Source organism: Staurois parvus, unplaced genomic scaffold, assembly GCF_062004578.1.
Source record: "Staurois parvus isolate SC_StPar_1 unplaced genomic scaffold, SC_StPar_1.0 ptg000294l, whole genome shotgun sequence".
Classification (NCBI taxonomy): Eukaryota; Metazoa; Chordata; class Amphibia; order Anura; family Ranidae; genus Staurois; species Staurois parvus.
The window spans coordinates 3,212,233-3,235,784 of NW_028318090.1; the positions used below are offsets into that span (position 1 = coordinate 3,212,233).

Sequence of the window (23,552 nt, forward strand, 5' to 3'; positions counted from 1 at the left end):
TCTTTTTAATTTTTTTCATGAAAAGTTGAACTTATACTTTAAGGAATTAACAACTTGTGTAACATACTAGACCATCTGTACTAAAAGCAAACAGAAAATTAGATACTTTTCCATCATAAACTTTGCCAAGGCAAATCTTTAACGGGGCTAAAAGTTAGATTTGGGGGGGGAGCAGATTGGCTTTTTTTTTAGAAGTGACAGAGACAAGAAGACATAAATAGAGCAGATTGTTGAGCTTGGGAACAATGTGAAGACAAGATAGGCAGTGAGAAATAAATGCTCATCAAGTTTCCTCTGGAGATAATTGCTTGTCTTCGTTGCCTACACAGTGAGACATTTCATGATCTGCCTGAGAATCATGAGAGACAGAGCTATTTATTCAATATCTATTTTCCCCATGTAACAATTATGAGACATTTATCACAGATTCCCATACCTTCCTAGATCACAAATGAAATATTCCTACTTGAAGCTTCATTTTACAGAACAAAGATTTGATGATAGCCATAGTTGGGCAGATTTTTGTCCATGTAACTTAAGTTCCAGTTTGCCTGTTATGATTATTGAAGGGCCACACTGGCTTTTGTATACAGCTTTTCTGCAATTGCATCTATTGTCTCTGGCATGATATGGGAGTCAAATGTCCATAGCTGTTACAACTGGGTAGGTGAAGAAAATACCAAAAATGCTAACATGCTTGTGCATAACCAAAGTGAGCCTGTGGTCAGGTTATAGATGCTAGGCATTTATATATTTATAAGAAACAGGTAAATGAGCTTCAGAACAAACTTACACTGACCTCTGTAACTTCAGGCATTATGGAGCAATTCATCCTTATTGTTTAGAGCAGAAGAATTGAAGATGTGCAAGTCATTCTCATAGCAACTTAACTCCCACAACTCCCAGCAGTAACTCCGCAGATTTAAATCCTTCTAATCCTTGATGTAAACACAGCGCAGAAGCTCTGTAAGGGAGGCATCAGTGGGAGTTGAACTGCTGAGAGAGGGACTTGGAGGACTTTAGTGCATTTGCTGTGAACTTAGAGAAGAAATTGCTCCACAGTGTCTGAAACAACACTGGGTCAGTGGAGTCTTGTTTTAAAGATTATTTACTGCTTGCTAAGGGTATATAAATACTTGATAGGAGATGCATTGATTGTGGGTAATATAACTTGACATGGTGTAGGTGTACACTGTTCTTGCACTTAGCTTTTTTCCCTTTCAAACAATGCAGTGGCATGCTACCAGCAAAAGGTAGCTCCAAGGTTAATAACAAGTGAAACATGAAAGCTTTGCTTTAAGCACCCCAAAATTAAAGTAGAGCTAAAGCTTTTTTTCACATTTTGGATAGAGTAAGGGAGGGTTATAGTCCCTGTCAGTTTATTTTTTTCCATCTGTGTCCCATTGGGGAAATTTACCTTCATTTCCTGTCCTATAGCCAAAAGAAGAAGCAAGAGGAAATCCCTGCAAATTAAGGGAATAACTCCCCCCCCCCCCCCTGATCACCAGAACTAGTGTTCCCATTGGGAAGATTTTCACTCTATTCCTTTTCTGGGGATAACCCAATATTTGTGGTTTTCTTTTATTTTCACTTTCAATCATAATGGTAAACAGGACAAATAGAGAGGGCAAATCTCCCTAAAGTGGACACAGGTAGCGATATTAACATAACAGGTGTTCAAATCCATCTCCGCTAAAAATGTTTTAGTTATACTTCAAAAAGGCCCTATCAGTATAAAATAAAAACCATTATTCCCTCTAAATAAAAGAAGACCCCAAAACCACCCCTGAAACGAAAGCCAGTTATTTAGATGGAAGATTTGCAGGCCCTATCAACATACATTAAAAAAAAAATTACCACAAAATAAATGAAAATTGAAAAATTCTGCCTCCCTTCTTCCTCCCCAAAACAATAGTTAATTTATATGAAATGGGAGTTTTGCAAAAAAATGTTTCCTATGGATTGAACATCCAGCTAAATATAATAGCTGACCTCAAATCAACCCAAAAAAATAACACTAAAGATCAAAAAAGCTGTGAATAATAGGAACAAAAAATTCAGGGAAGGGGTCGATGTCCAAAGAACTAAAGTGTAGTTTCTTAAATGACCCAATGTAATTTGTCAGCTTTCCTTATCCTTTCTGCAATACACTGACACTATGGCTGCCCTGCCCCCCCCCCCCTCCTTTTTATAGTGAGCAGGCTAGCCTATCCAAAAGCCTCCTTTTTGGCTCTTCTATATCTACTGGCCACAGTTCAAAGGCCATGTATTATGGTTAAAATCAATTCTCCCCAGTGAATAGTTGGGGCCGGAGATCTCAAACCTGCAGGATTAGCTTGGAACCCAAGTTAGGGGCTAACCCAAACCTCATCCCTACTAATAATAAAAAAAAGAAAGGCAACAGTTAAAAAATTGCCAGATCCACAAGTTCTCTACTTCCTTCTTAACACATTTCTTTAGCAAGTATTGATTTTGACCTTTAGTGAAGTAATGACAAGTAAGTGTGTGCTTATTTGCTGAAGGGACTGTATTAGAGTTCCCTGACAGTATAGTCATTTTTATGTGCCCTTTTGTACCCTTTTTGTTTGTCATTGTCATTTAGGAAAGTGCACCTGCTGGGTAGTGGGCAGAAGAGATTTTTCATCCAACAGAACACAACAAGTAAGTACAGTTTAAATATCTGAAAAAACAGGCCATATAGAAACTAAAGCTAACAGCATGCCCTATTACCAATCCTAAATGTATTTTTTACATGCTCTAGAAGTCATATATTTTTCCATGTGGTTATTTCCTATACCTGGAATGTGTTTTGTGTTCAATTCTATTCTATCTTTTGCCCACCCTATGCATGGAATTTTCTAGCAATTTAAACCACTTTTAACCAGCTTTCGACTTCAAAGAAAGTTGAATGGATCAAGGCAACGTGTATGCACCAACAGTGTCTGTGCAAAACAAAAAACAAAGTGGTACATTGCTTCCATAAATACATAGTTCCCCAAATTTGAGCTCCTAACTTTCTGTAGTAATCTGATAATGCTACCTCTGAAATTCTAGGCAGTGTTTTGAGCCTTACCAAAGGTGTTCTGTAGTCCAGCTGGGAAGAATTGGAGAGGGCTCATGAAATTGCTTGGGATATCAGTGTAGCAGATATACTGAGTTATCTGTCCGCCATGGTGGTCACCTTACAGCTTGTGTCTCTTGCCACAGCCAATGATTTTAAGGCCACAAGGAGGAGGGAGGGAACAGGATGCAGACTGACCACACCAGTGGTCCCATTCACCTGACACAGGGAAGACAGAGATGGAGTGCAACACAGAAGGGGGAACTAGGAAGAGACCATAGAGCAGAGTTGCCTAACCCCACTGAGCCCCTGGATCAGGACATCAGCTGTGTGGGGCCACCCTGGTCAGCTGCACCCAGGTATGCATTAAGGTAAAAAAAATTTAGGTAGCAGTATGGCCCGCTCCCCCCCCATACTTACCTAAGTCCTCACTCAGGGGCGGACTGACAACTCATGGGGCCCCCGGGCAATAGGGGTTAATGGGGCCCCTGTGTCCTTGCCCAAACTCAAAAAAGCCTATGAAAAAGGTACCAGGGGCATCTCATAGGGCCCCCTACTGACCCCGGGCCCTCGGGCAGTGCCGAGTTTCCAAATGGTCAGTCCGCCCCTGTCCTCACTCAATCCAGCACTGTACCCATCTGTAGTGGCTCTCCCTGCAATGAGGGAGCCTGGGGCAGGGCCAAGCCACATTACCTGTGTCTATGGACACAGGCAGCGTGGCTTGGGGTCTAGCCCACAGGTGTGCCACAATAGGAAGAGGCTTCATGTGGTGGCACACCAAGAAGAAGAGTTGCCAGGAGCACTGACAAAGGATCCAAAAAGAGGTTCAGGGCTGCTCTGTGCAATTCCATAGAGCAGGTAAGTAAAAACCTATTTGTTATTTTTTAAAAAAAAAAACATAAAAAAAGCATTTTACAATCACTTTCAGCCTACATACAAACCCTATCACATATGATTTCCACTTCATACCATATCTAAATTTAATGGTAGGAAAGTCAGCAATCTTCTTTTTTACTACAATCAGATGGAAAGTATTATTAAAGTAGATGAAAAGTATTAATAAAGTACATGTAAATCCAGTCACTAAAATCTCATATAAACTGTAACATGTTAATGTAAATACAGAAGTCATTTTCAATCATTTAACATCTGCAGCCTTTATTAAAATAATATCTGTTGATCCATCATGACACACCCTTTTTCAGGATGTCCCTGTCAACCAGTTATCATTCTGTTACCTGGACTTCCATTGAAAATTACATGTGACCATTTCAACCCGCATTGCGCAGGCATGGTTCACTGTTATCACCATCAGAAAACCTGCCCTGAGAGATGCCATGAAGTACACAGGAAGTGATTGCAAAAAAACTGTAAAAAATCAACAGCACTGAGATGCAACAAATGATGAAATATGGTAAAAGCTGTATTTTTTTCATGGTGATTGTTCATAATACACATTGTTTTAGCAGACGTATCTATCAACCTTTATTGTAATGGCAACTTTCCCAACAAAATCAAAGGAACCACAAGATTAACAGTATAAAATAAGAACACATTTATTCTTATGATATATCAAAAGGTATTCTTATGATATCTACAAAACAGGGCAAGCAAAGTTAGCAAAAAGAGTATTAAAAACCCAGAGCATTATGTTGTCAAGACTTTTACCAGTTGAGAACACTGGATGTGCTACACATGTCCATAAAGAAAGTCATCATGGTACACAGGATGAGGATGTGTGTAGCACCTCCAGTCTTTCTGCTCCATTGCGTGTTCCCCAGCCCCCAAATCTCAGCTCAGAAAATGATGCCGGGACTTGCTATGTAAATACAACATCTGTCAAAAGAAGAACAATTTGACTCAGTGTTTATCAACACTGCTCAGACCTTACATAGAGCAATTAAAATTAACATTGTATACTTTTGTCTACTGTTTCATCTTGTTGAAATGAATGTTGATCTGCAGATGCTGTCAATTAAAGCAACCTCACATGTAAAAAAAAAAAAAAAAAAGCTCAAAATGTATCTATTTAACCCCTTATTGACCCTTTAGTATACCCTAATCAGTCATAGTTAACTCCTTATTCCACTTCTCTTCAGCTATTATTTTCCTGCTTTTTTTTTTTTATTTCTTTTTTATTAAACATTACAATCCTTTTTTTGTTATGTTTGTTCATTTTCTTTTTAGTGTCAAAAAATAGTAAATTTGACAAAAGAAAAAAACCCTTCATCCCATGTGTATATTACTTTGCAATGCTTAATGCCAGAATCATATTTTTAGTACCATTTTAGGCAGGACAAATTAATTTAAAAAGTAGACTTTTATTCTACAGTAACACTATTTATTAAATGAACACTAGTCAAAGACGTGTGTTTTTTTTAGTTTGATTGTGTTCTTTTGTAGCTAGTAATGATTAAAGGGTAACTTCACTTTCATGAGAATAGCAAACAAAAAAATAGAGATATACAGTGTATATATATATATATATATATATATATATATATATATATATACATATTACAATTGCAACACAAGTCACATTTTAGTTCAATGTTATTAAAAATTACTTTTCAATCTGCAGCACTGTAATTTTCTGTAAAATGCAATGTAATATGGCTCCCTTTACCTGGAGGTGTTCTATCATTTTCTGCTTGTGTGCTTGGCTCTCTGATCTTACTAGATGTCTGTACTAAGATACTAGTCAGGTTTTGGGCATCTCCTGCAACAATTATGCAATTTTTTTTTAAATACTCCCAAACTGAAATCACATCTACAGGGATGCAGATCCTGCCACTTTCCTCATTAGGGACCTTCAGGTGCAGCAGCTAACTGATAATTCTAAAACCATACAGATTTGCTTTGCACATGGACACAGACAAACAAACAGCTATTTCTTCAGAATAATAGAAGGAAGGAATCTTGAACAAAGTTTGCTTAAATCCTAGCAATGTGCATAGATCACCCAGAGGGGAAATTTTTTTTCTCAACAAAAGTTACTATTTAAGGCCATGTAGGTTGAAATGCACAACCATGGGCTACCCTGATGTTTTACCTTCTATATCAATAAAACTATATATTCATTTTGAGATCGTGTTGAGAGCTGGCTCTCATTTAGTTGTTAGATTGTCTCTGGGCTTGCAGGAGCCACAGCCAGAGCACCGACCTGTCATTCTGGCTGGATTAAGAGTTTAGGGTTGAGCCCAGTGAGTTTATTATTCTTGCTGCTTTTTTAGATTTGTTACTTTTTTGCCTAAGGAATACATAAAGTGCAAGACAATATCACAGTAGGAAAGCCTTGTTTGTCTTTACAACAACAATGTATTTGACTTGCTACAAAGTTATAGTGTTGAAATATGCTCAGGAAACTGACAAAATGCATCCTCCTGCCTGACGCAGACTAAATCCCCATACACACGATGAGAATATCAGGCAAATGATCATTCGTTTTTTGGGGGTTTTTTGGTATGCTAGTCTCATATTGAAAGAAGAGGTTACTAAAGTTACAAAAATTCTTGTATGAGAGAATAAAAATTCGAAAGTGATGTAATGTATTTGTATTGTACTTTCAGACAAAAACTGTACTGATTAAACTAAAATCATACGATCTGGTATTGTACGAGAAAAATTTCTGTGCTTGTCCTTTCGAATGATTTTGGAAGAAAGCTGTGCATCAACAATCCTATTATCATACTATCGCTTCGAAAGTGGTACTTTTCGTACAATTTTCTGATCATGTGTACTGTACTAGGCTTAATGATGTGATCTCTTTTTTTTTTTACTATTTTACTATTGGTGTATATCAGGACAAGTCAGGAATGAGTTCTTGCATTAAGTTTACTCACAAGTATGTCACAATTGGGGCTCAAAATCGGTGTACAACATCCATATATCATATACCACTATACCCACAAAAAGTTTGGACTTTACTGGTACAGAGAGGACCAACACACATATACTGTATTTGTAAAAAAAGTTTATTACAATAAATTAAAGTCTAATAAGGGCTAAAAATGGAGTATTCCCCTTGATAGCAATGCACAAATATTCATACTTGCATTGTCCTATAATCACTTTGCCATAATCAAACCTAGAAGGTCGACACGTTTAACATAATTTGCTTCTTCTGGACCTTGTATGTTTGGGTAAAAGAGGACAGTTTGACTGAAAAATATACATAAAGTAGTAAACATATTTATAGACATACAAATAATTATCTTAATTAAAGCACAACTGATATAATTCATATATTACTTCTGGATTAGGGGTAGAGGGCAGCAGAATTTAACCAAAATAGTGAGGTAATAGCATGTCCATATGATAATTTATGGTCCAAGGTACTACAGCTGATATGAACTAAATATAACTAAAAAAACCCATAAATTAATATTGCAACAGTGGCTGCACAGTGGCTAGCACTTCCACCTGGCTAGTACTAGGGTCATTGGTTCAAATCCCAACCTTGGCACCACCTGCCTGGATTTTACATGTTCTTCCTGTGCCTGTGTGGGTTTCCTCCAGGTCTCTGATTTCCCCAAACACTCCAAAGACATGCTAGCAGGTTAACTGGCTCCGGTCTAAATTGACCCTAGTATGGATATGTATAAATGTGAGTTAGGGACCTTAGATTGTACGCTCCTTGAGGGTTAGGGACTGATGTGAAATATATAAATACATGTAAAGAGCTGTGTAAATTGATGGTGCTCTATAAGTACCTGTAATAAAAAAAAATAAACATAAGCCCCCAATAAAGGGATAACTGGACTAAGGGAGATAATATGACAAAGCTAGCATTCAAAAGCAGGTGTCCCAGATAGTTAACATCTAACAAAATAACTGCAATATAACCAATCTATATTACACCCTATGGCCTGGAACACAGGATTAAAAAAAAACTGCAACACAAATTAAATACATACAGTATGCATTAACCTACCTATTAAAAGACATCAGGCATTATCTATTGGAATAGGTAGACATTATAACAACAACCAAGTCACTTATAGGGATCCCATTTCACCTGCAAAAGCATCTACTTTAAAAACAGAGTATAATGAACAGAACATTAGGCAATCTTTCAGGTTACCTTCACCATCCAAGCCTGATTGCTCACCTACAAAACACCCAAAACACTGTCCATCCACTGTTGAATTGAACCACAGCTGATCCCCTAATATAGCCCAGAAATTGGTGCGAAAATTGGCGCCATCACATTATTTCCTACGCGGGCGGTGGTGTCATTAATAAGCACCAATACAGAGCACATAAATACGCATTCCTTCTATTGAGGGAGCAAGCATGCAAGGGCCTTTCCCACCAACAACGCCACTTCAACTCAGTATATCTGGCCACTTGTGCACAACACAAACAAAGTCATGCACACACGGTCAGTACCAAGTTTCCGACCACCACCCGCTGGATCCATGCATGTTTGGATGCCAGGATAGCAATAGCTTGGCAACAACACATGGTATTAAAAGTGTCAACACAAGAAAGGTGTCAGGGTCCTGTCCATGGCAGAAGTTCTGGAAGATCTGGCATTTCTGCCAGTACCCTGCATGGCCGCAGAAGCATGCATCAGCCTCAGTTTGGTGCCAGACAGCCTTTATAAGGAGGCTCATTACTTCCTCAAGTTGCTGGATGATCTCTAACTCCCTGTGCCTTGTTCCTGTTTCCTTTTTCCTGTGATTGTAACCTGTGATTTCCTGATACCTACTCGGCTTACTCCTGGACCTGTCTACTCTGCTTTACCCCTGATCTGACCTTGGCTTGGCTTACGGATACTCTCTCTCTTGCTCCTCTGTGTATGACCTCGGCTATCCTATCTGACTATGTCTGCTGATTCCCAGCTGGTACCTGACCTTGGCTTGAACCGAATACCCAGTAAACATCTAAATCCCAGAAGGGCTTGCATACCACGAACAGGTGCCTCCTGTCTGCAGACCTATCTCCGTGCACCAGCTGTGCTTCTGAGTGGACCACTAACCAGCACTCCTACGGGCGACCTGTGCAACTTTGGGCCTGACCCCCGCTATCCCACTCTCAGGGGAGTCCAGAACTTAGCCGCAAAGGAAGCCCTCTCTCCATTGGCCTCCATCACCAGGTATGTGATAAAAGGGCGGGCCAGGTTGTCTCCACTCCATCTCCACCTCCTTGGGCAGGCAAAAAATTGACCAATCGATCCACCCTGCCTCCCAGATGAACATCCATGGCCAAGGGCCCATTCCCATGATACCAAACACATAGGCAAAGAACAACTACAAGTATACAGTATATGGGCAAATAAACATGCAACTAGCTCTTTCATAGGCTTTGATGCCCACCGCTCTGCTGCACCTCAACCCTTCCATCAGAGTAGCAACATGCCAGCAACCTACCCAATTGAATCCTAAATTATACAGCTATAACCCAGCATTATAAAATAATAACCAATATAATTACAGTATAACTTTACATCAACATTTCACTTATGACAATAAACATTTGTCCCAAAGACAGACTTTCACTGGTACTAAAGAAGTGTCATGTCAAGACCTTAAAGTGGACTAAAATAAAAAAAATAATCAAATCACCATTAGTAATTTTAGAGAACAGATTTGAAGCTCAATACCTCACTGAGGCCAGGAGGGGAGGTAGCATTCAAAGTATATATCTATTTTGCTTCCCTATGTAACAGTGTTTTTATTCAAATCTCCATATCATGGGTCCTTAACTACTTTTTCCAGTGCTGTGAAACAGATCATGCTGGTTTCATGGCCATGTTTAGGAGCCAGATGCTTTCTAATCAGTGTATATAATACGTTTTTTCTAATACACTATGTATGGTCATAGATTCTCTTCCAAAAATTTTGTATGATTTTACCAACATAAAATGCTCCTCATTTACAAACATAATATATATCGCACCCTTGGTTTGACAGTCCACAAAATGCCTTGCCGTATGAACTCCATTGGGTAGTACAAAAAATGTTCCCTCTAAGATCCATTTACAATATTCACAGGATCCACATTTGTATGTTCCTTTCCTCTGTTCTCCAATTGCAGGTGTTTCTTAAAAATAACTCTTAGCCAACTGATCTTTTATTGACCTTGCTTTCCTATAGATAATTTCTGGGTAATCCCTCTCATATTTTTTTACTACTGGATCACTTGTTAACAGATGCCAATGCCATTCTATATTATTTCTAATCAATTGATGCTGACCCAAGAAGGTAGTTATAATCCAGAAGTAATATGTAAGTTATACCAGTTGTGCAAATTATGCAAAATGAGTTGACTTTCTAGGTTTGATTATGGCAAAGTGATTATTGGACAGTGCAAGTTTGAATATTTGTGAATTGCTATCAAGGGGAATACTCCCTTTTTTAGCCCGTATTGGACTTTATTTATTGTAATAAACTGTTGTATTTTTTTATATAAATAAATGTGTGTTGGTCCTCTCTGTACCAGTAAAGTCCAAACTTTTAGTGGGTATAGTAGTAAATTTACTCACTTTATGTAAAAAAAAGCCCCACAAAAAATGAGATATCGGATATGCATATGAGGATGCTGTGCAGCTTTTTGATCTTTTTAGATGGGATGGGTTAATTTTATTTTAAAGGGGTTATATTGTACATGTTGTAATATTTGACAATATTGCTTCCCACCATGCCAATATATTTTTATACATCTTGTCTTCTAAATAATCTTCTTTCACATTATGCAAGGAATGTCCTTAAAACTTTATAACATAAACCTGTTTATGAAAATCATGTCATTTATTTTATGTCTAGCGGCCCTAGGGAGAAATGCAAGACAAATACTAAGGAAAACTATCCATATCCAGGTTTTGTAGTTTGTAAGAGTTTTTTTAAGCTGCTGTAATTTTTGTAACCCTTTAACACCTATTACATTTGCAAATCAGTTTTATGCCTATATCCATGTGTTTATCGGATGAGAGTGTAGACTATCGTCAAGCGAATGAAACCAGTGAAAGAAAGACAAAATTGATAAAAATGGTTTCTTATTTTGTTTGGCCTTCAATAGCCAGTGTATCTATCAGTATTCCAACAGGATTCTTGGAAATGATCATCTATTTCACTTTCGGTGATTACGTTGATGGGTTGTGAATACCACTGTACCAGACACAGTTCAAACACCATCAGTAATGCCTTTTCAAACACCTGCAGAAAAGCCTTTTATTCCATCATATATACTGCCCCGTGCATTTGTACTGTATCTGCAGCAGACAATGGGGCTATTTTTATAGTTGTCTAAAGTAATATAAAGCCCAGTGTATCTCTGTGTCACAAACTAGCACTGTTAGAAGGAGCACAACTATCTCTCAGGTTCAGAGTGTGACTCCATGTTTAACACTCAGCCATTGGCACTCTCTGACACTTAACAGAACCCTGCTGATAAATACATATTCTAGTGTGATGAGATTGACAATTAAAACACTACCCCAGCTAGCTACATTAAAAGACTGGTTTAATTATGTTTCCCTTCAGGAGGTATTAAATGATTACTGTTAGTGAATTTGCTCAAATCTGTTGGTACGAAAAAATGCCACAAGCCAATGAAATATTGTAAGCGAAATTTGAGTAGGAGTTGTCTGTGTTCCTGATTAGATTTACTATCTCTGTTTGTCTGGGAGCGATTATTACCAAAACAGAAGGAATGGGAAATCCAACATTTTAAAGTTGTCACCAGAAAAGGAGGTGAGGTTAAATCTTCAATAAAGACACCTGTTCCAGTGACAACTTGCTTAGTGAGGAATTTACTTTACTTTGTAGAGCAGTCTTTCTTTTTACCCCAGAGAAATCACTAAAATCATTTTCTGGTCTCTGGGAACCCTTATGAAAGCCAATTCATTGAATGTCAACAGGGAAAATGTCCCTTACATTGGTGGTCAGTTGGAAAAATGCAATCAATACAATGGTGATCAGACACTCAGCGTAAAGCTGGCCATAGATTATTGTTAATTTCCCCAATCAACACCACCAGTGTTGATGGGGGAATTCCTCCTATGGAGCTATTGTGATCTTCTGGGGGGAGAGGAGCAGGGAGCCATCCTCACTGGAAGAACACAGTGATGCAATAAATGCATGTAAAAATGCAATAGGCTGGTTGTACCCAAGTCATACAGCAATTGAATTGAGTACAATAAGCCTGCTCATAGATGGTTCCAATCACTCCCTGCAGAACCAGATGGGATTCGAACCATCTATGGCCGACTTTACAGACAGCTAAAAAGACTATTTGGGTCATGCTGGTGGTTTTGCCAAGTAGGGTTTGGTCCAACTATGCAGGCACTATCAGATAGGAGGTCAATCAGTCACAGTTCAAGATACCACTAGCAACCTCTAGAGGAACCTTGGTTGAGAATGGATGTTGTAGAGATTTCTTCTCACTTCCTATTGTGACTCTGGGACAAGAAGTAAAGGTAGATTTCCCAAAAGGGGCACAGACAACAAATTAAATTGAAAGGTGTTTTAACTCATCCCTAATCTATACAAAACTAAAAGCAAGAAAACGAAAAGTTTGGGCTATACATAAATTTGAAAGAACTTAGGGTGGATGTCAACAATGTGGTGATATCCACTAATAGATCAAAGATCAAATAGATCAATAGATCAAAGATAATGGTGATATCCACTGTCTAGATCAGACAGAATAATTATAAGCTATAAAATATAAAATATATATTGAATTTATATATTTTATTTATCATTTTTAGGACTAAAAATAGTATTATAATTTTAAAAATAAAATAAATGTTAAACATTGCATACAAATATATTTTTAATTTATGCCTTGGTATTCTTACTAGGCTAATGAAAAACACAACTTTGGGCAAGAATCAAACTATTAACAAACTTAAAGTGATATTGAAGGACAGGTTCACCATTTAGTACATGTTACGTTTTACCTCTGTATTTAGGGTGTAACACTTGACATTTTCCCTCACCTCCTCTTTTCCTGAATCCCCCATGATAGAGTGCTGGGGTTCTTCTCCCCTGAAGCCTCTGTCACATTTAGATCCCTGTGAATGAATGCCTTCCCTGTGTATTTCTCCCAACACAGCGAAGGTGTTCATTCACAGGGATCTGTGAATTAATAAACTACAAAACTTGTCTGCCACCCTCACAGATGGCTTGTAGTTGTCAATGGGCCATCACTCTCGTAGTCCATTCACTCTTCCTCCAGCTTTCTAACTGAAAGCTCATATAGTGATATAAGCAGAAAGCTGGAGAGAGAGTGTACAGGAGCCTAACATTGCACCCACAATCCACTGATCACGGGTGCAATACTTTTCAGGCTCATGTTTAAAAAATAAGACATGCACATTTTTTACTTGCAAAAATATGTGCTTTTATTATTTTTTATTTTATGGTAAACTTAGCTGTTAAACCATTTTAAATGACTTTCAGCACCTGACTGAATCACTTACTGAGCATGTATCTTTTTTATCATTCCAAAAGACCAGGAGCCAGCTGCATTGGAAAGTTGTAAACTGCAAGTGCTAGGGCAAGAACTTTAACAAATGGTTTACTGGGGTATGTTCATTCTATTGTGTTCAATATGGTAAAAAAAAAAAAAAGCACTGAGGGTTCTATATTATTTCAACCCCAAACAAGAATATAATGCTTATAGTTCTAGAGGATATTCTAAAACAGAAAATTACTTACCTTACTATATGATCACCGCTATCACTCCTTGCCTTCACGCTCAAGCCCTGGAATTGGACAAGCACTCCTATGTCATCAAGTACAATGTAGGACCAGCAGCATCCGCTGGTCCTCAATTCTACATGATGATGTGAGAGGCAGTGACAACAATCTTTGTATGCGAACAAGAAATGCCAGTTCATAACCGAAATCAGTGGGAAAAAAGACAGCAGATCTGTAGAGTGAGGTAAGTAATTATCTGTTTTAGATCATTCCATATGAGAATGTGCATTATGTCCTTCATCAGCTGGTGTAGGGGGGTGGATGTTTTGTTGTCTGATTTTTGTCTTGAGTTTCCTTTTAAGTGCTGTGCTAAAAAAATCCTGTACATATTCAAAATTAATTACGTTAATATTCTGTATGCCATGTAAAATAATGAATATACAGTGAGGAAAATAATTATTTGGTCCACTGCAGACTTTGTAAGTTTGCCCACTTACAAAGAAACTAAGGGTCAATATTTTTTATCATAGGTGTATTTTAAATGATAGAGACAGAATATCAACCAAAAATCCAGAAAAAACACGATACAAATGTTATAAATTGAGTTGCAGTTCAGTTAGTAAAATAAGTATTTGATCCCGTACCAACCAACAATAATTCTGGCCCCCACAGACTGGCTATGTGCTCAAGTGATACACAGGTTAGTCCTGTCAATTTAAGAAGGTTCTCCTAATGACAAATCGTTACTTGTATAAAAGACAGCTGTCCTCAGAATCTCTTTCTTCCATTCAAACCTCAACATCATTTTTTTTTTTTTTTTAAGTCCGCAAACGTGCAACTATAACGAAAAAACCCGTAAGTGTTCACAAAAAATGTGCAAGTGCAAAACACCACACGAAAAAGTGCACTTAGGGGTGTGCTGTGTCCTACCCCTAAAGGGGCTTGGACCACTTACCCTGATCCCCCGGGGCACGAAGCTCCTGACGGGGACAAGGTTCCCAATTGGTCCTCCTGGCCAAAAGGCCTGGTGGACCACTGTTCCTTGTGTCCAGCCGAAGCCAGACACCCAGTACTTGGTCAGGGGGCTCTCCCGAAGAAAAGCCCCCTAGGGATCAGGGGAGGAAGGAACCAAAAGGCCACACATCCTCCCCCTAGACTTCAGGGTAGGCCCGAGGACCCACACCCTCCATCCGTGAAAACACACGCATAAGTAACAGAAAAGTGACAAACGTGGGAGGTGAATAAATTAAATAAATAAAAAATAAAAAAGTGGTACCGTGCCAAATTGTGCACAGACCAGGCCCTGAGGCCCGTAGCAAAAATTGCCCTGGTCCTAGCCAAAAGGCCTGGTCCTTAGGGCGCTGTGCAAAAAGAATGTAAAAACAGTGACCATGTGCTATGTTCACACAGTGGGGTCCCACACCCAGGTGTTACTAGTGGCACCCCTGAGAGCGTCTACTCAGGGGGCACCGAGTTTGCGGACTTTCTGCCTCCTCAGCCCCTGGCCAGACCAAAGTAGATCCGTCCAAATCAGGAGGTACTGGGTCTTTCAAGCTTTCCCAGAGGAATTACTCCCAGGGCCCCAGAACATCTTGGCGCTCCCCGGTTTCTGTCCCTCCGGTACTAGCCTTCCGGACCCCCATCATACCAGTGAGGGTACTATACAACAGCCATCCCCGCAAAGCTAGAATGGCTGGGAGCACCCCCACTGGACAGTGATAAGAACAGATACTACACTTGATCTTAGCCAAAAGGCCGAGAAGCGATCAACATCATTGGGCAAGACCAAAGAACTGTATAAGGATGTCAGGGATAAGATTGTAGACCTGCACAAGGCTATAATGGGCTACAAGACCATCAACAAGAAGCTTGGTGAGAAGAAGACAAGTGTTGGAGTGATTATTCTCAAATGGAAGAAACACAAAATAACCATCAATTGTCCTTGGTCTGGAGCACCATACAAGATTTCACCTCATGAGGTAAGGATGATCGTGAGAAGAGTGAGGGAACAGCTCAGAACTACACGGGAGGAGCTTGTGAGTGATCTCAAGGCAGTTGAGACCACAGTCACCAAACATACCATTGACAACACACTACGTCACCATGGATTGAAATCCTGCAGTGCACTCAAGGTCCCCCTCCTCAAGAAGGTACATGTACAGGCCCGTCTGAAGTTTGTCAATGAACATCTAAATTATTCATAGAAGAATTGGAAGAAAGTGCTGTGGTCAGATGATACCAAAATTGAGCTCTTTGGCATTAACTCAACTTGCCGTATTTGGAGGTAGTAAATTGCTGACTATGACTCCAAGAACACCATCCCTACAGTTAAGCATGGAGGTGGAAACATTATGCTTTGGGGCTGTTTCTCTGCTAAAGGTACAGACTGACTGAGGGGCCAATGGACAGGGCCATGTATTATAAAATCTTGGAGGAGAACCTTTCCTCCCTCAGCCAGGACACTGAAGATGGGTTGTGGATGGGTCTTCCAGCATGACAATGACCCAAAACATAACTCCAAAGCAACAAAGGACTACTTCAAGAAGAAGCACATTAAAGTCATGGAGTGGCCTAGCCAGTCTCCAGACCTTAATCCCACACAAAATTTATGGAGGGAGCTGAAACTTTGAGCTTGCCAAGAAATCTTACAGTGGCTAAATGGTTAGCACTTCCACCTGGCAGTACTAAGGTCGTTGGTTCAAATCCCAACCACGGCACCACCTGCCTGGAGTTTGCATGTTTTCCCTGTGTCTGTGTGGGTTTCCTCCCACACTCCAAAGACATGCTGGTAGGTTAATTGGATCCTGTCTAAATGGCCCTAGTATGTGTATGAATGTAAGTTAGGGATCTTAGATTGTATGCACTTGAGGGTTAGGGACTGATATGAATGTACAATATATATGTAAAGCAATGCATAAATTGACAGTGCTATATAAGTAACTGAAATAAATAAATACATTTATAGAAGATCTGTAAAGAAGAGTGGACCAAAATCCCTCCTGAGATGTGTGCAAGCCTGGTAAACAATTACAAGAAATGTCCTACCTCTGTGCTTTCCAACAATGGTTTCTCCATCAAGTATTAAATCTAACTAAGTTTTGCTTGGGGATCAAATACTAATATTGTTACTCACTAAACTGCAATTCAACTTATAACATTTGTATAATGTGTTTTTCTGGATTTTTGGCTGATATTCTGTTTCATTTAAAATACACCTATGATAAAATTATAGACCCTTCATTTCTTTGTAAGTGGGCAAACTTACAAAATCTGCAGGGGATAAAATAATTATTTCCCCCACTGTATATATATGTCCAAGGGGCCCAGCTACAGCTACCGAGTGAGGTTTCCAGGGAGGGCAACAGCAAGAACAGAGTGCTGACTTGCAAGGCTGAGAAATGGGTTAGGAGTCTTACATTGGCCCTATATAACCAATGTATTCGTGCGTTTGTTGTCAGATGAAGTTGCGAGTTGCACCTACTCTGCCCCCTACAGTTCTCCAGAGTCTTATATTGACGTAAACTATCATGCTTACAGCCTTTGATGGAATTTCCAGTTTTGAGTTATGCCCCTCTCCCCTGACACCTACAGCTAATTAAGCTAATTATACTGTGATGATATCATATTGTGTCATGAGCTATACAATCATATGCTATCATATTCTAACACATTATAATCAATGTAGGTGGCAAGGGGAACCTAATTGCACATTGTTGTACACGTCTCATAAATAAAGCAATCTTACATTATAGCTGCATTAAATATGCTTTATGAAATATAAATATGCCTTTTTAAATATAAATAAGCCTATATTTTCCCCTAATGAACTGAGATTCATTAAACTCTAATGGTGTTTTTTTGTGTAGCACATTGGCATAGTGGACAGGGGCATACATGACCATCTTTGGACGCAGGAGTGTGAAATGTATCCTTTTTCTTGGCAAGGAGCCAGGGAAACATTAATCAGTGGCTGACACCATGTGGCTTTAAGAAAAGGCTTGTCATGGTGCACAATAGCTCATATGTGATTACAGACGGCCGTGTACCCCGCTCGAATGAGTCATATCCCTTAAATGCTTTAGCAAGCAGGCGCTTGACAGCATCACTTCAAATATTTGAAATGTGCAGCTACTAATCCATCATAATAGTAACTTTCTCTTGAAGGTTTCACCCCACTCAGGATGATTATGACAATGCAAAATGTATATGTCTTTAATTGAGGATGTTGTTACTTTTGGTTGGTTTGAATTTTACTGAACATTCTTGCCAGTGAGTGAGTTTCATATTGTAAACTGATGTCAAAGGAATAACTGGTAATCTTAAAGAAACACTTTTTTCCCATATATGGCAAAATGATGGTGTTTTTGCAATGAAGACCCCCCTAACCACTGATGTTTGGTTCTTCAGAACATCATCTATGTTCTTATTTGTTTTGATAAATCAGAGATTAATAGAGGCAAATTCATGCTGATCAATCCTGCTTCATAGGCTGCAATGGTGAGACCATCCAACATCCATGCATTGAATAGGAAGTGTTTATGTAATAGTACATATCACCTATGGTTTATTGGGGGTTGGCAAGGGAAATCCTTCTCTAGGTAGAGATTATGCTACAGCAGAGCAGGAATTCTTCCCCAAATACTTCTCTGTGAGAACCTGTAAGCATACTGTATGTAAGCATTGCAATGAAGACCCCCTAACCACTGATGTTTGGTTCTTCAGAACATCATCTATGTTCTTATTTGTATTGATAAATCAGAGGTTAATAGAGGCAAATTCATGCTGATCAATCCTGCTTCATAGGCTGCAATGGTGAGACCATCCAACATCCATGCATTGAATAGGAAGTGTTTATGTAATAGTACATATCACCTATGGTTTATTGGGGGTTGGCAAGGGAAATCCTTCTCTAGGTAGAGATTATGCTACAGCAGAGTAGGAATTCTTCCCCAAATACTTCTCTGTGAGAACCTGTAAGCATATGTAAGCATTGCAGCATGGCTCTCAAAAACCTATGGGCCACACTCCTTTTTGGTGTGCCTAAGCTTCAGTCAGCTGAGCCTTTTCCTAAGGCTTCAGCAGATTGTGATGAACAAGACATAACTAGGACAGAACATAACTAGAGCAGTCCACTAATGCCTTTCCCACACATACAGACGATCACCTACCTTTCTCCCAGTGTTTCCCTGGAGAAAATTCCAAATCCTAACATGAAGGCCCCCAAGTTGCTAATTAGATCCAGGTTTTCTGGTCTCAGATGTTTGTTTAGCAGTCCTTACCATGTCTTCACTCTAATCCTCTCTGTGGCCGTCATTATCACCTTTCCCTTCCTGAAGTAACTACTTTACCTTCAGACAAGGTGTTTTCTCTTGATTGGGGAAATTCACCATTCACAAATATGGCAAAACATACAGGGAACTCCTTAAGAGAGATTAACGACAAAGGCTGAAGGACCCTTTTATATGCATAGCTAATGAAGAGCACGTTTTCCCAGAAATTGACCCCAAATAAGATCCCTCATCAAGGGCCAGTTTTTTTGGCCAGCTCCATGGTTAGATTACTAATGACAAAGTTAAGACATTTTTCTGCGATAGAACTACGTTCAACAATCAGAGCAAGCGGAAACACTCTTCAGTTTTGCTTAATGTATTGTTGACTCTCCTGAATTGCTACTATTGTCAGCCAGCCTCATTGCGATCAGGAGATCATTATGCAATTAGTAGTTGTCACACATATTGTTCTCTGGTCTGGTGTAACACATATGGGACAGTAGGATATTTAGCTGGACAGTCCCTAATCCTGAGGGATAGTGCAAGACATTAACAAAGATTTAATGTAAACAATGGGCAGACTGCTTTTTTCTTACACACCAGGTCTGTGCACACACACGCACACGCACGCACGCACACACACACACACACATTGGAGCTACCAAACATTGGTAGATACCTTGCCAAGAATAACTGACAGTGAGACATCTTCCAGTGCTCAGACTACTACATTTTTAAAATCTACTGTGGGCTTTCTCCATTGGCCAATGTATGGATGTGTTCCTAGTTCCTTTTTCAATGGAAAAATGTAGTAAGTCAACTAATTGATAATTGTTTGCTTATTTTTAAACAATCTTATCAGTGGCATCCCTAGGTGGGTGCAGGGGGTGCGTGCCGCACCAGCTGACACCATCACAGGGGGTGCAGGAGCAGGATGCCGGCACAGTGACAGCTGCCCCCGCCCCGGTGTAGCGGTAAAATGAGTATCCCCGGAAGCAACTGCGCATATGCTGGTTTCAGGCCGAAGAAGCCAATCGCCGGCTCTGTGCTAAAGTCGGAGATCGGCTTCTTCAGCCTGAAACTGTCACATGCGCAGCTTTTTCAGGGGATACACATCTTCAAGGGATACTCATTTTACCGCTACAAAGGCACCACTCCTTTCTCTCTGGAGGGGTGACACCACGTGTTACCACACCGGGTGACACCAACCCTAGGGACGCCTCTGAATCTTATATTGTCATTTCTGTTGCAGCTGTGGCAATAGAAAGTCTTAGCACAAAAAATCTGAAACATGCAGCTGTTTGCACAAAAAACATTTGATGTTTGCAAATGCCTATGAACACTCAACATTAAAAATTACACAACACATTGTCTCAAACAATACTCAAATTATTTTAAAAACGTTTAAGGAATATAAATAAGACCTTCAAGCTAGACGTCCTTACCCTTTATGATTAAGTCAGGTGACAAAACGCGTCAAAGGGAAGTGACGTCAGGACGCACAGCATAACCGGAAGTTGTCGGACGGCCATCTTTGATCCTCGAATCCTCATACACAGACACAGGAAAGAGCGCACCTGAGGATCTACAGAGGGTCTGGCTGTGCTTTTGTTTTATTCTTTTGTTCTGTTTTATCAATTTTATCTACTGCTGAATTATGAACTTATTAAAGTACACCTAGATGATGAACGTTGTACTACCGATTTTTGGTGTTTATACCTTGGTATAAACGCTTGCAGATTAGCATTGTTGGAAGTCTTTGTAGAGTTGATACCATCATAGCCTGACCAGTGGCAATTTATGAGCTGGTTTATGGATGGAGGATCTGTGCCCGATTGTCTGGATTTACAAAGTGGTCCCTTGTTGGAGATCTATATGCTGGTATTTTCTACATTTCTGGTAATAGTATATTATCCATTAGATGTGGACACTGTCACGATTTGACACTGCATGCAAGTGTTACCCTCATACTTTTATGCATGTTGTTCACACTTATATTCACTGATAGATCACGTGTGGTATTTATGTGATTCACATGTGTGTGGTTCAGTGTGATTCACATGCGTTTGCAGTGATGTTTGTCTAATTCCATGCATTTATGGTATTACACTATATTAGTTCTCTTTCTTTTGAGGTTCAATCTCCAAGATTTATTGGGACTATCATCTTGCTGGAACATCATTCTGTGGACTGTTTTTGAATATCCATGGTTCTAGACATTATACACATATATATTTTGGACAGTATTATTTAACAGTTTTATTCATTTATTTTTTTGACATTTATTGATCAATAGCACTTATTTATTATTGTTTAAATATTACCTGTGTATAGCTGGTCCAAAACCCCTTGCACTTACGGTTTATGTCCAGCCATTTTGGATAGAGTGTGAAACCCCTGGCAGGTTTTAACATCTATTTGGGTTCACATACCTATGAGCACCTTAAAGTGTCAATGTCAGCAGAAAAAAAAAGACTGCTGCAAGTACAAAGTGCAGATACCTTGTAAGCGGCCCCTTGTGACAGGCAAAGATCCAATTCCCTCTATTCCGGGAGTTCTCTCAAAAAACTGTGTGCCAGAAATCACCCTTAGAAGTGAAGTAATAAAACTGAATCTACCTCTCTACCATGCAAAATCGCTGCTTCTGCAGGAGTTCTGCTTTCTGCCTGTAGAAGCAGCTCAATGCCATCATATGGGTCCATGTTGATTAAGTTGTTTAGAGGCATATTTTAGGCTCAACATTTAGAGGCAGACAAAAAAACCCTTGTGTTTTTTAAAACAGTTTTCTGTCAGAAAAAAAGTGCTAAAATGCCTAAACGCGCCTAAATGCTAGTACAAAAAACACCCAGAATTAGCATTTTTCTTTTTCTGCCAAGAAACTGGCTTTTTTTAAGCTAGTGTGCATGGACCCTTGATTTCAGAATGAATATAACTTGTTTGGATAAGGCCCAAGTTTGTTAGTAACCACCTAAACAAGCAGCTTGGCAATTCAAAGACAAAGTTCTAAGGACGTACCAATCAAGGTATTTAAACATATAGCTAACTTGACTGTAAAATCACTACTATAAAATGAAAATAAATGTCTGCATTTCAAAGTGGTTGAATAAGCACTTTAGTAGTGTTTGAAAACAACAATGGTATTATTAGGAATTCCTGTTGCAATCCTATATGACCCAACTGCCTGATGATCATATTGAATTCTTTTTGTTTTTCTTTCATGGTAGAAGCAGCCAACATGTCAGTGAAATGTAGGAGGCTTGGACATCTGCCCATATAATGCACTGTTCTTGCTCATTTTATACATTTATTTAAAACATGTTGTCTCCAAACCAATGAATGATGACTGCATAGCAGTCATTGGTTATTTCTTAGATTATGGGGGATTTAATAATGGCCAGAGAGCAAAGAAGATAGAGGACTATTGCTCTGCTACTGTATACATGTGTAAATTTACTGTATCTGAAGCATCATTAAATATAGAGTCTGACCATAAGACAAACTGGCTAGACTAGGGGACTAAACGATCATGCCATGGAATGAAAATTTGTGCTCCATCTAGCTAATTCGGGTAAATTCACATCTGCCACCTATGAAACAGTAATAAGGAGCAGCAGGTTATCTCTGTTCATTTCTGCCTTGCCAGCAGACATTAAAAAAAAAACACAAAAAGATTCCAGCTTGCTTTATTTAGTGTTGATGGTACAGTCTGTTGTTCATACAGCAATGTTGTGCAGCAATATGTTTTTGTATATTCAATTCTGGCACTATTAATATACAAATGAATATTAAAGAGGCAGGATGTAGATTCAGTTTGTTCTTGTCTACAAAGTATATATGATTCAAAGAAGATTTTCTCTGTACTGCTTTGCTATACTGCTTTGCTTGCTAGTCCTTCAATTTTATAATGACTGCATTTGGTTGTGTGCATGTTCGCTGCACACTTGTTTGGCCATAGGGTATACCGGCATTTGCCTGGTGGGCCAGGAACGCCTAGATAAAAGGGGCAGTGGGGCAGCATATAGAGGAACCAATCCATCCATTTCTCTCCTGCAGCCACTGAATTCCTGATTCTCCTCCTCTACCTCCTGCAGGCATTCAGCAGCTGCAGGAGAGAAATGAATAGATTGGTTCCTCTATATGCCCCCCCACCACCCCTCCTATCCACTTCCTGCTGCTCCGGGCCCCTGTCCACCCCCCTTCTCCTCTGCAGTGCTGGCGGGTCCCCTCCCCTCTTTCTCTCACTGCTGGCAGGTATCTGTCAGGATGGACAGCGGGAAATGGGTGGGTAAATTGTCTGAATAGACAGTCAGTGATCAGTGATCAGTTCTGATAACTGACTTTGTCCATTCATAACTGAGGCATAGTAAACTTTGTTTACTATACTTCAGTATATGAATGAATAGGAAGCACTGTACAGAGCTATTCCTGCCTATTCATTCTGTGCAGCTGCGTCCTAAATCTCATTTCCCTGATAACTCACCAAAGCGCCACCCCCCCAGGGGCTCCTGAAAAAAAAAAATTATAAAAAATAAAATTATAAAAAAATAATACAATAAAAAGGTAAAAAAAATC

The 23,552-nt window shown here is 39.4% G+C and overlaps 1 pseudogene; it reads right to left on the reverse strand.

Moving 5' to 3' along the window:
* Nucleotides 1–15,361: 15,361 nt before the first annotated feature.
* Nucleotides 15,362–15,477, reverse strand: LOC149458103 (U2 spliceosomal RNA; annotated as a pseudogene).
* Between the last annotated feature and the right edge of the window lie 8,075 nt (nucleotides 15,478–23,552).